Below are 14,574 nucleotides of genomic sequence, written 5' to 3' on the forward strand. Positions count from 1 at the left end.
ACAAGTCCATCGGGCAGTGGTCAGCATGAACGACCTGCAGGCACTGCAGGGAAAGGACTCAATGGATCCAATGCCTCATCACCAGAACTCACCAACAAGCACCAAGACCTGGCTTGGCTGGCGGTGAGGGGAGCCCTCCCAGTCAAATCCATCCTACACCGTCGGAACCTCACTACCAGCGCATGCTGCCCTCGGGATGGCTGCTGTGGAGAGGAGACGGTTGCTCACCTCTTTGGAGAGTGTGGATTCGCAAAGAGGGTCTGGAGAGGTCTGCAAGGGTCCCTGTTACGGTTTATTCCGCACAACTGCATCACAGAGGACTCTGTGATTTACAGACTGTTCCCAGGAACTCATTCAGAGACGGACATCGAGTGCTGCTGGAAGGTCATCAACTCTGTTAAAGACGCTCTTTGGTCTGCCCGAGCGTTGTTGACCACCCAGCGGAGCGAGATGTCTGTCGGGGAATGTTGCCGACTGGCCCGCTGCAGACTGCAGGAGTACATGCTGAGGGATGCACTGAATCTCAGTGCAGCCAACGCCAAGGCTCGGAGGGGGAGGACCACAGTCTAGGGTCCTTCCGCTGCTGGACATGGGGGGCAGGGTGTGGTGGAGACGCCCCTCAAAATAAGGGAAGGGATTCCACGCCAGTCGGCCACATGAGTGTCAAGGGTGTGGGGTAAAATTGTGATTTGTGGAAACTGTATTGAATGTATGTATAGCCTCCGAGAATGTCGGATAGAGTTTTGTAAGGATCATGTATTGTATATATATATTACTCGAACAAAGTAAAAAATATATAAATAAATAAATAGATTAATAAAGGTTCTCCCAGGACGAGGCTATCCCATTACACTTTGGGTGTGCTGACGCCTGCGATGTCGCCAAATGCGGGATACTCGACAGCAAAATTTGTGGCAGTGGGGAACTGCGTTCGTGCTCTCCCCTGATTTAAAAATAAAAAATAGAGTTTATGCGCACAAACACCATTGAAGCTGGAGGATCACTGGTGTTGCGGTAGAGTTGCTGCCTTGCAGTGCCGCACACTCGGATTCCTTTCGGACGAACTATGTCTAGGTTCCTTCCGCTGCTGGACATGGGGGGCAGGATGTGGTGGAGACGCCCTTCAAAATATGGGAAGGGATTTCACGCCAGTGGGCCACATGAGTGGCAATGGTGTGTGGTAAAATTGTGATTTGGGGAAACTGTATTGCACATATGTATAGCCTCTGAGAATGCCGGATGGAGTTTTGTAAGGATCATGTATTGTATATATTTATTTCTTGAATAAAGTCTATTTTGAAATTAAAAAAATTAAATTGCGACAATTTACAATTTACAGAAGCTAATTAACCAAAAACCTGCACGTCTTTGAAATGCGGACGAAAACCAGAGCACGCGGAGAAAATCCACACAGTTCTAGGGAGAATGCACAAACTCCGTACAGACAGCACCTGTAGTCAGTCAAGATCAAACCTGTCTCTGGCTCCGTAAGGCAGCAACTCTGCCACTGTGCCACCCGTGCCATCCTAACTCACATTATATTTGCCATTAAATTGTTTAATATTCCATTGGAGATAGGAGAATATATTTCAAAAGTCACAACAGTCTGAGACGTGTCTCCTTTAACATTGCTAAAATAAATTTACCTGAATTTGTTGTAATATGACGGGCAATTCTAATTGCAACAATTTAAAATTCTGTTGAGCCATTTTATAGCTTTATAAAATCAACAAGCTTGTTAAAAGGTGAGACAATCATAATCTCCAGCACATTTATTGGACACCACAAACTTTTAACGAGAGACTAAAATTAGCCAAATATTGTTTCAATTTTGTTTATAGATTGATCCATGTAAACTATTTGGAAATCCAATATCCTTTAAAGGTTATATAATAGATGTTCTTTATGCCATTCAGGAATCTCAAAGAAAATTCTTTGTTGGTTCTGTTCAAAAACACTGTGAACTGTAATACAATGGCGGTACAATGACGCAGAGTGCCAAGAGACCCGGGATCGATCCTGAAATCGTGTGCTGCCTGTATGGAGTTTGTACGTTCTCCCTGTGACCGTGGGTTTTCTTGGGGTGTGCTGGTTTCCTTCCACATTCCAAAGACTTGCAGGTTTGTAAGTTAATTGGCTTCTGTAAATTGCCCCTAATGTGTAGGATGTGAAACTGGGATAACATGGAACTGGTGTACGGGTGATCATTGGTCGGCACAGACTTGGTGGGCCGAAGGGCCTGTTTCCACACTGTATCTCTAAACTAAACCTGTTGCAATGTCACATCAGTTCCTGATGCTAACTATTTTGTATAGAGTTATCCTTTCTTGTTGACAACACAATGTTTAGTGTAAGCCACAGTAAGTAGTAACAGTTGCCTGATCAGAAGAATAAGGGCACATTCAGAGCCATATGCCCACACTTTAGTGTTGTGTTTCAGTGCAGGACTGAGGTAGTGCAGTCAGGACTTGGAGATGCAGTCTCTTTAGAACTGTAGATTGGTAACAGTAAATGACATGTCATTTGACCCAATGAGCCTATACCAGCTCAAGATGAGCGACGTAAGATTTGATTTATGTCAAATTACAAGTTCCCATGGCGATACTCATGAAATGTAAGAGGCAAAGATAGATGGAATACTAAGATTAAAAAAACATAAGTGACATTGAAATGAATCCAGATAAGTTCCAGATTCAGGGACAGTTTCTTCACAGCTGTTATCAGAACCATCCTATCACCAACCCTATCACCAACTAGCAAGTCATAGCTATAATAGTCAAGTCATAATGATAGCTAGCTATCATTCAACAGTAGCAAGATGGATTCAACAGTGGCTGAATGGGAGATGCCAGAGAGTAATGGTGGATGGTTGTTTGTCAGGTTGGAGGCCAGTGACGAGTGGGGTGCCACAGGGATCTGTGTTGGGTCCACTGTTGTTTGTCATGTACATCAATGATCTGGACGATGGCGTGGTAAATTGGATTAGTAAGTATGCAGATGATACTAAGATAGGTGGGGTTGCGGGTAATGAAGTAGAGTTTCAAAGTCTACAGAGAGATTTATGCCAGTTGGAAGAGTGGGCTGAAAGATGGCAGATGGAGTTTAATGCTGATAAGTGTGAGGTGCTACATCTTGGCAGGACAAATCAAAATAGGACGTACATGGTAAATGGTAGGGAATTGAAGAATGTAGGTGAACAGAGGGATCTGGGAATAACTGTGCACAGTTCCCTGAAAGTGGAATCTCATGTAGATAGGGTGGTAAAGAAAGCTTTTGGTGTGCTGGCCTTTATAAATCAGAGCATTGAGTATAGAAGTTGGGATGTAATGTTAAAACTGTACAAGGCATTGGTGAGGCCAATTCTGGAGTATGGTGTACAATTTTGGTCGCCTAATTATAGGAAGGATGTCAACAAAATAGAGAGAGTACAGAGGAGATTTACTAGAATGTTGCCTGGGTTTCAGCAACTAAGTTACAGAGAAAGGTTGAACAAGTTAGGGCTTTATTCTTTGGAGCGCAGAAGGTTAAGGGGGGACTTGATAGAGGTTTTTAAAATGATGAGAGGGATAGACAGAGTTGACGTGGAAAAGCTTTTCCCACTGAGAGTAGGGAAGATTCAAACAAGGGGACATGACTTGAGAATTAAGGGACTGAAGTTTAGGGGTAACATGAGGGGGAACATCTTTACTCAGAGAGTGGTAGCTGTGTGGAATGAGCTTCCAGTGAAGGTGGTGGAGGCAGGTTCGTTTTTATCATTTAAAAATAAATTGGATAGTTATATGGATGGGAAAGGAATGGAGGGTTATGGTCTGAGCGCAGGTATATGGGACTAGGGGAGATTATGTGTTCGGCACGGACTAGAAGGGTCGAGATGGCCTGTTTCCGTGCTGTAATTGTTATATGGTTATATGGTTAACTAGAGAGTGGTCCTGACCTACCATCTAACTCATTGGAGACCCTCGGACTATCTTTAATCGGACTTCACTGGACTTTATCTTGCACTAAACGTTATTCCCTTCATCCCGTATCTGTACACTGTGGATAGCTTGATTGTAATTATGTAGTCATTCTGCAGACTGGATAGCATGCAACAAAAAGCTTTTCACTGTACCTCGGTACATGTGACAATATACTAAACTAAGAACAGATAGCAAGTAGGATACAATGTGTGAAAATGTGATATTATCCATTTTGGCAGGAAAAAACATAAAGGGGAAAAGATTATCTAAATGGTGAAGGATTATAGTGTGATGCAGAGAAATCAGTGCATCTTAGAGCTTGGTTCACCAAAACCTAGTGTCCTTGAACGATAACTAATACGGAAAGCCAACAGAATGCAATTGTTTATTATGAGTGGAATTGAATACAAAAGTAGTGAATTACCCTTCAGAGTTACAGAGAATTGGTGAGACCCCACTTGGAAGACAGTATGCAGTATTAATTTATAGGAAGGAAGGATGAGATGAGGATCTTCTCGGGGGTGAGGGCAGGGGTGAGTCTTTCAAGCTCGCTTCTTGAAAGGGCGGTGGAAGCAGAATCTTTGAGTTAATAAAGGCAGAGATAGGTAGATTCATTCCTTGTGAAGCAAGAGGGCGAATAGTTACCATGGGTAGCTGGGAATGTGAAGTTAAGCCCCTGTCCCACTTCGGAAACCTGAACGGAAACCTCTGGAGACTTTGCGCCCCACCCAAGGTTTCCGTGCGGTTCCCGGAGGTTGCAGGTGGTTGACGGAGGTTGCAGGTAGTGGAAGCAGGTAGGGAGACTGTAAAAAACCTCCGGGAATCTCCGGGAACGGCACGGAAACCTTGGGTGCAAAGTCTCCAGATGTTTCCGTTCAGGTTTCCTAAGTGGGACAGGGGCAAAAGGGTAACAATACCTAATGGCCGCCAACCAATTACACAGCAGAACAGGCCTGAGAGTGCTCCTCCTGCTCCTAATTCTTATGTTTGTATGTAATGTCTCCCTATGTTCCAGACAATATTTATCTCTTAACCAACACATTTTTTTGAAAAATGCTATTTTATGATTACTTTTCAATATTTGTAAAATTGTATTAGACACAAATTTTATTTTTTTATTTTATTAGATAAAATAAATGCTGCCACATTTACCTAATTAAACAATAGATATACTTCAGAAGAACTTTACTACTATAGAATGAGTTTCCCTTGTTCCAAATTCATTAATGTACCTTATATATGCATTATCCGTGCACAGGGACTGGCTTCAAAATACTAATGATGTCAGTTATATTAGATTAGCTATTGAAGGCGTAAATCAGTACTATTCCTGAGAATAGGTTTGTTCTCCAGTTGTGATATGATCCACTTACTTTAAGAAATAAACAATGGCTACTAATTACTAAAATGCTGCTGGCAAAAATAAGTGCCTTCCAATGTCCTCAATTACGAATCTTATGTTTGCAATCCAAGGTAAACAAAACCTCCACGGAAAGAATTTCACATATTGCATCAATATTTTGGAAAGTTTAGTGTGTTTCGTGGCACAGGAAGGACACTGGACAGCAAAATTAAATCTTATCTTAATTTTTTTGGATGGATAATGTTTCTTTAAAAAAAGAGATTAATGAAGGATTGATGTAAATGGCTGTTGCTGGTAAGCACAGACTCGATAGTCTGATGGCCTTTTCCTGTGCTGTATCTCTCTATTAATCCAGTTCAATGCTGATTATCACTTTGTATACACATGTTATGGATGCACCCAATACCTGACCATAAAATACTATTGCCCAAAGATATAGCAGTCATATTTCTTGGTGCTCAGAAATGGATATTCATGTCTTTATAACATGCCTCCCTTATAGCTTTGCAACCATTCAGTAACCAGGTAGAAAGCATTTTATGAGCGTGAAGCCAAATCAAAATAATTTTAGCCACGCTGTTTGGAAACATAGGAACAATCATGATCAAATTCACTTGGTATAACTTGGCTTCACATCATAAAGCAAAGTCTGAAATAAATTTATTGGCAACATTGTAACAAAAAACTTCTCGTAAACAAAATTGTTTTGGATCGGCTTATGTTAGATGATAGCTGGACCATATAGCGTTTAGATTAAATATGTGACTAATTAGTTCATATTCCCAGTGTATTCCCATAATCAGGGGTGGGCTATATCAAAGATAGACACAAAGTCCTGGAGTAACTCGGCGGGTCAGGCAGCGTCTCTGGAAAAAAAGGATGGGTGACGTTTCAGATCAGGACCCTTCTTCAATCTTTGGTATAAACCAGCATCAGCAGTTTACTGTTTCTACACTTGATGGGCTATATCATACAGGTCCTCCCATGTGCCTGAGAATGGGGACCACCAAGTCTAGTGGAGGTCTTACTCAGGCAAGCTATTGAATTGCTTTGTTTTTAAATACTTTTGGGTAAAACCTTCAATTTCATTCTTTAGAATGTTGATCACCTTTCATCCCAGTGCTTTTATTTATATTCATTATATTCATTGCTTTTAATAGCCCTCCACCTTTTTAAAAGGCTCTCTTTGATTAAAATGATAATGGATTTCATATAGGTTTAGCTCAGTTCATGTTCACAAGTTATAGGAGCAGAATTAGGCCATTTGGCCCATCAGGTCTATTCTGCCATTCAGTCATGGATGATCTACCTTTCCCTCTCAATTCCATTCTCCTGCCTTCTCCCCATAACCCCTTACACCTGTACTAATCAAGAAGTAGCAGGCTATATTTGAGTTAGAAAGTTCTGAATTAATATTTAAGTTGTGGAAAATGTAAAAACAGCTTCATTTTGTTTAGCACCTCTAAAATCAAAATCATCCCAGGCCAGTTTGCAGTATAAATTTTAAGCAAAATCGTACACCAAATGACAGAAAGGGCATTAAGGAAAGGTGATCTTAATAGATGCCTCAATCAAAAAGCTAGTTTTCTCAAGCAACTTAAAGTAGGAGAGAAGATATTGAAGGTAGAAAATGGTGGGCAAAAAATTACAGAGCTGATAGACAAATTGTAAAATGTTGAATATGCAAGAGCCTAGAGCTTTGTAGCTAAAGAGAGCTGAGCGGGTTGGTGGGCTGGAGGAGATTTCTGAGGAAGATAATCCATTGAAAACAACAGAGAATTTTAAAAGCGATACATTTGTGGCTTCGGACCAATGTACATCAGTGAGTGCCAGGTTCCTAGATGACTGGAAGGGTGAAAGTTAGGGTATAGATGGTGTGGTGCAGCTGGTGGAGCCACTACCTCTAAACTCCAGAGACCCAGGTTCAACTCTGACTTTAAGTTCTGTCTGTGCGGAGTTTGCATGTTCTCCCTGTGACCACAGAAAATTTCACACACATTCCAAAGATGTACAGGTTGGTAAGTAAATTGGCCACTGTACATGGACTCGAGTGTAGGTAAACAGTTGGATGTGGAGGGAGTTGGTGAGAATGTGTGGAGAATTTTTAAGATGTCATTAATGTAGGATTAATGTCAATGGATTGGTGATAGTTAACCATATAACCATATAACAATTACAGCACGGAAACAGGCCATCTCGGCCCTACAAGTCCGTGCCGAACAACTTTTTTCCCTTAGTCCCACCTGCCTGCACTCATACCATAACCCTCCATTCCCTTCTCATCCATATGCCTATCCAATTTATTTTTAAATGATACCAACGAACCTGCCGCCACCACTTCCACTGGAAGCTCATTCCACACCGCTACCACTCTCTGAGTAAAGAAGTTCCCCCTCATGTTACCCCTAAACATCTGTCCCTTAATTCTGAAGTCATGTCCTCTTGTTTGAATCTTCCCTATTCTCAAAGGGAAAAGCTTGATCACATCAACTCTGTCTATCCCTCTCATCATTTTAAAGACCTCTATCAAGTCCCCCCTTAACCTTCTGCGCTCCAGAGAATAAAGTTGAAGTGGACTTGGTGGTCTGAAGAGCTTATTTTCTTGTATCTCGACAGGACTTTCTCTAAGAACTTTAGATGAACTAGTTTAAAGGATGAAATGTGAAAAACCACTCTAAAGAAAACTGCAATAGCCAAACCTAAAGATGACAAAAGGTATCAGCTGGTAATCCATATACATAGGAAAGTGAGAATTTTAAACATCTTCTGTTCAATTTTCAACGGAGATCACAATTGGGGGGTGTAATCTATTAACATTGGAGGGTATCAGGTATGTATTGTTTGACATGTGCATGGGGCACATACCTGAAGAGATTGCTATGATCAACACGCCAACATACATTTTAACGAATAAAACTTGAAAAGGAAATGGAGAAGTCCATTACCCCTTTACCTTATGACCTTATGAAGGAAAATAAGTGGCATTAAAGTAGCACCATTCATGATCTCTCTTCCTCCCAAGGCACTTTACTACCAAGTAAGTACTTTTGAAATGTGTTCACTGGTATAATGCGTTATACCAAATGCATTACGTCAAATTGAACACTGTAACCCCCTCAAACCACAGTGACAGTAGTCAGATACATAGATACATAGAAAATAGGTGCAGGAGTAGGCCTTTCAGCCCTTCGAGCCAGCACCACCATTCAATGTGATCATGGCTGATCATCCACAATCAGTACCCCGTGCCTGCCTTCTCCCCATACTCCTTGATTCTGCTAGCCCTAAGAGGTCTATCTAACTCTCTTTTGAATGCAATAGCCAGTGAATCGGTCCGCATTGCCTTCTGAGGCAGAGAATTCCACAGATTCACCACTCTCTAGGTGAAAAAGTTTTTCCTCATCTCATTTCTAAATGGCCTACCCCTTATTTTTAAACTGTGGCCCCTGGTTCTGGACTCCCCCAACATCGGGAACATGTTTCCTGTATCTAGCTTGTCCAATCCAATTGTCCAATAATGTTATGTTTCGCATAGGAAACATATGATTCACATAGGAAGTTATTGGGTATATGGCAGAGAAACAGGCCATTTAGCCCAACCAGTTTTATTGATTTCTCCTAACAGTCTGAAGAAGGGTGTCAACCCGAAACGTCACCCATTTCTTCTCTCCAGAGATGCTGCCTGTCCCATTGAGTTACCAGCATTTTGTGTCAATCTACAGTTCTATCGATGGTTGTTGTTTAAAGATTTACTGAGTGTTTTACATTTCTCAGTAGGAATTATATTGATCTTTATAAACTCCAACTCTTTTCAAAGGACCACAGTAAATTTAATGAATGTGTTTAGGATTTTCCAAAGGCACAGCATGAGTCAAACAATTAAATCATAAGGTAACATTTATTCAGTAACATATTTATACCTCAAGAGTTCAAGTTCAAGAGAGTTTATTGTCATGTGTTCCTGATAAGACAATGACATTCTTGCTTTGCTTTAGCACACCAGAACATAGTAGGCATGAATACAGAACAGATCAGTGTTACCACATACCATTGTATAAATATATACACACATGAATAAATAAACTGATAAAGTGCAAATAAACAGATTATGGGCTCTTAATGTTCAGAGTTTTGTCCGAGCCGAGTTTAATGGCTGTGGGGAAGTAGCTATTCCTGAACCTGGTCGTGTAGTCTTCAGGCTCCTGTACCTTCTACCTGAAGGTAGTGGGGAGATGAGTGTATGGCCCGGATGGTGTGGGTCCTTGATGATACTGCCAGCCTTTTTGAGGCAGCAACTGTGATAGATCCCCTCGATGGAAGGGAGGTCAGAGCCGATAATAGACTGGGCAGGGTTTACTACTTTTTGTAGTCTTTTCCACTCCAGGGCGCTCAAGTTTCCAAACCAAGCCACGATGCAACCAGTCAGCATGCTCTGTACCTCGGTACACGTGAAATTAAACTAAACTACAAGAAATTGTTTTTTTAAATATGGACAATAACTAAGCTATGACTTTATGTTTTCTGTTCAACAGAACAATTGTCAAAATAAAGTTTTCCACATTTTAATCAGGAACTGCACAATTTGAGCACTATCTTTGTGAAACTTAGAGGGCACATTTGTATGCTACATGGGAGAACATATTAACAATGTGCTAATTAGTGCGATTTACATATTCTAATTAGGTTAATTACAAAATAGATTTTCCTCTATAACTCAAAAACAGTAAGGCCTATCCGCATGAAAGTTACAGAATATATTCATTATGTTAAGATGCAGCATATCAGTGCATGCTGCTCGTTAGACACACTTTATATATGCAAATTAAATTAATTACAAAGTACTGTTTCCCCAATAAGCCAAAAATGTTTGTCCTATATAAATGAAACTTGAAGGTTATAACCATGGTGCTATTAAATATAACATGAATTATGGTAATGTTGTCTAATTTCAATATTTCAGTTGATAATGCAATAATATTTCCTCTTCATTTCAAATAATGCAAATGCCAATTGCAAACGAAAAGTCCAGCAAAATCTGCGGTAGATTTTTTGCAGTCTTTGAATTAAAATGGAGATATCACCTAATATTAATTTGTATCAGTTTTGTAATATATTAGTAAGAATCGAGGACAAGAGAAAATAATGCTTCTGGCAACGTGTACTATAACTTTGCAGATTGCTGGAAGAATATTTAATATGGATGTTCACCACGCTGCTGAAAGCTGCCTGTTCTCCACATCCAAATAGTCAGGACTCTAGGAGGGAAGGTATTAAAGTTTGGTGGCAATGTAAGGCCGAGGTGGGGGGGGGGGGGGGGGGGGGGCAGCAAGATTACCTGGACCCTTAAATCGACAATGGAGATGTATCTATGAATTTGATGAATAATCTCAGATTGGGAAGATTGGTTTATCTGCTTTTAAAAGACAATTCCCTACTTATTGATCAGTCTGAAGAAGAGTTCTGTCCCAAAACGTGTTTTCCAGAGATGCTGCCTGACACCCTGAGTTAATCCAGCATTTTGAGTCTATCTATATAAACCAGCATATGCAGTTCCTTGGTATTACTTATTTATAGAGTTGGATTCAACATATTTCTGATCAATTTCTCCATTGATTTTAATCACTCGATTCACCCTTGCTACCTTTATTAACTCAGTTTTCGACAGAGGATGGGGAGTGATAAGTTAAGAGAAACTGGAGGAGTAGTTGATTTGTCTGTGCTACTTAAGTACCACTTTTTTACAAAGGTACATACAACTACCTTTATATACACTTCTCATACACTTTACGTGCATTTCTCAGCTACTGTAAGATGGCTTGAATATGTAGGGTCCCTGATAATGAGTTGCTACTGCCCTGCAATTTGCTTCCAGGGTTCATATACTTCTGCTGACAGAAGTAATAACCAGAATTGGTTACCTGTGACACATCTGGGATCATTGCTACTATAGGATGGATAAATACAATCCCAGAATGAGGAAGTTATTTTAGCTCTTTAAACCTGAAAGTCTAAAATCACTTCAAAGTAACTTATATAATTGAAGAAGGGTCTCGACCTGAAACATCGCCCATTCCTTCTCTCCATAGATGCTACCTCACCCACTGAGTTACTCCAGCATTTTTGTCTACCTTATATAATTGTTGTATCTTTTTTTAGTTTAGTTTAGTTTAGAGATACAGGGTGGAAATAGGCCCTTCGGCCCAACAAGTCTGTGCCGACCAGCGATCCCTGTTCCCTAGCACTATCCTACACATTAGGGACAATTTACAATTTTTACCAAAGCCAACTAACCTACAAACCTGCAAGTCTTTGGAATGTGGGAGGAAATCAGAGCACCCGGGGAAAACACATGCGGTTACGGGGAGAACATACAAACTCCATATGGACAGCACCCGTAGTCGATCAAACGCAGATCTCTGGCGCTGTGAGGCAGTAACTCTACCACTGTGCAACATGCTGTACTCTTGTACAAAACAATTCTGACACCCAGCGTTTGCCTGCAAGGGGAAACCCACAAGTTTAATAGATCTGTTGATGTTCATAAAATGTACGCTAAATATGCTGGACTTTGAGGAGAGACCTGAAAGAAATATTTAAAATTATGAGAGGCAAAGATAGGGTAGATAGTCAGAAACTTTTTCCCAGGATGGAAATATCAACTACTTGAGAGCATAGCTTTAAAGTGAGAGGGGCAAAGTTTAAAGGAAATGCGCGGGGCAATTGTTCACACAGAGATTGAAACCCACTGTCGGGGTGGTGGTGGAGGCAGGTGTAATAGTGGTGTCTGATGCAAGATGGGGAAGCGAGAGGGTCACAGTTCTCAGTCTGAGCTGTGAAAAACACTGAACACATGTCTACTAAATTGTGAGTGGTTTTACTGACCTGTCAGTGCCCTTAATGTGGTTTGAAAATATAGCTTGGAAATGCTAAAGCTGTGTTGCCTTTGGTTTGCAAATACTAAAGCTGTGTTGCCTTTGGTTTGCAAATGCTAAAGCTGTGTTGCCTTTGGTTTGGAAATGCTGAAGCGGTGTTGCCAAATTTAAGTTGCCTTGCCTAATTAAAGTTGCCTTGCCTAATTAAAGTTGCCTTGCCTAATTAAAGTTGCCTTGCCTAATTAAAGTTGCCTTGCCTAATTAAAGTTGCCTTGCCTAATTAAAGTTGCCTTGTCTAATTAAAGTTGCCTTGCCTTCTATATAATTAAAAGTCTAATCTTGACCACTTCCTGTTTGCGCTTTATATTGAGTTTAGAAAAAACGCTACCACGTATGGCTGTGATTTTTTTTGGCCATCCTACTCAGAGTCCCCTCTGTTCATCAGATGCCAAGGGTTTTTCCCATCGATGAAAAATAAAAGAGTTATCAATGTTTAAAAAATGTTGGGATTCTCTCTCCTGTCATCACGCCATGAAGGCCATGCCCCTTCTGGTGGGAGGGGGGGAGGGACTATAAATGCAGAAGTGTGGGCGTGGCTCAGTCTCTGCAAGATGGAGGAGGGAGTGGTCACAACTCGCTGTCTTTAGTGGCCTTACACCCTGCTTGAAATGGTATGAAACTGCACTTGAATTTGGTAGCCTTGCGCCCTGCTTGAAGTGGTAAGAAACTGCACTTCAATTTGGTGGCCTTGCACCTTGCTTGAAATGGAATTTCAAGGATTAGACATGAGTCAACTGCCAGCCCTCTCCTCCATCTTGCAGAGACTGAGCCACGCCCACACTTCTGCATGAGTGAGTGAGTGAGCTGCCAGCACAACAGGCTTGAGTGACTGAGCCGCCAGCCCAAGAATCCAGTTGCCCCACAATGTCCATACTAGCCCTCTGGAAACTAGTCCCTTCAGCCCACAACACCATACTAGCACTCCAGAAAGGCCCCTCCCCACACACTGTCCACCAATATTGGACACCAACAGTGTCTCCACTCATTCCCCCCCCCCTCCCCCCCCCTCCCCCCCCCTTCTCTCCTCCTCTCTCTCCTTCTCTGCCCATCTCTCCCCCTCTCTCCCCTTCTCTCCTCTTCTCTCCCCTTCTCTCTCCTTCTCTGCCCCTTCTCTGCCCCTTCTCTGCCCCTTCTTTGCCCCTTTTCTGCCCCTTTTCTGCCCCTTTTCTGCCCCTTTTCTGCCCCTTTTCTGCCCCTTTTCTGCCCCCCCCCACCCCACCTCTCCGCGCTCTCTAAAGGACTTAACGTACACTGTGCAGCCATCTTTCCTTCCTCTTCATCGTGGGTGTGAATTTCAGACAGCGCGCCCCTGCTTTCCCTGGCCCCCGCCTTTGCGATGTGTGTGTGTGTGACGGTAGGTCGATCCAACTCGCAGTTTCAACATGGGCGGTCGATCCAGCTCGAGGTTTTCCAGGCAAGTGCCCTCGAAGTTCGAAGACACTCTTTTTAACTCACGAAGAATGTTGCCGCAGTGGGACAGCCCCTTAAGAGACTTTTGGATAGGCAGTGGATACACAGGGAATGGAAGGATATGGATTACGTGCAGGCAGATAAGATTTGGTCTTGGCATTGCGTTCGGCAAGACATTTTCGGAGAGGGGCATGATCCATGTTCTTTGTACATTTCAATTACCTAAATTCATCTTAAGAGTTTTGTGTGAACATTAAAGAATAGTTGGAGTTCAGACATCAGCATCAGACCTGGGGGCTAAGAGTTAGAGTTAAAGACAAAACAGGGCTTGGCTTTGCACCCTCTCTCTAATATTCTAAGATTCTAAGGGGAGTAAGAGGTGACCGTGGCTGACAAGGGAAGTCAAGGACAATATAAAAATAAAAGAGAAGACGTATAACAAAGCAAAGATGAGCGGGAAGCCAGAGGATTGGGAAACTTTTAAAGACAACAGAAGATACTTAAAAGGTAATATGTGGAGAAAAGATGTAAGAAGGTAAGCTAGCCAAGAATATAAAGGAGGATAATAAAAGCTTCTTTAGATATGTGAAAAGGAAAATATTAGTTAAGTCAAATGTGGGTCCATTGAAAACAGAAATAGGTGAATTTCTTATGGGGAACAAGGAAATGGCAAACAGGTACTTTGGTTCTGTCTTCACTAAGGAAGACACAAACAATCTCCCAGATGTACTAGGGGACAGAGGACCTAAGGGTGATGGAGGAACTGAAGGAAATTCACATTAGTCAGGAAATGGTGTCGGGTAGACTGATGGGACTGAAGGCTGATAAATCCCCAGGGCCTGATGTTTTGCATCCCAGGGTACTCAAGGAGGTGACTCTAGAAATTGCGGGCGCATTGGTGATCATTTTC

General features: G+C 41.8%; 1 protein-coding gene and 1 pseudogene across 1 annotated transcript in view; both read left to right on the forward strand.

Annotated features, from left to right (window-relative positions):
* The window catches only part of LOC116974287 (PC3-like endoprotease variant B), a 699,630-nt gene that overhangs the window by 597,926 nt on the left and 87,130 nt on the right, over positions 1 to 14,574 (forward strand). The window lies entirely within an intron of this gene.
* Positions 801 to 946, forward strand: LOC116974757 (annotated as a pseudogene).

The sequence above is a fragment of the Amblyraja radiata genome, chromosome 6 (assembly GCF_010909765.2).
Source record: "Amblyraja radiata isolate CabotCenter1 chromosome 6, sAmbRad1.1.pri, whole genome shotgun sequence".
Lineage (NCBI taxonomy): Eukaryota > Metazoa > Chordata > Chondrichthyes > Rajiformes > Rajidae > Amblyraja > Amblyraja radiata.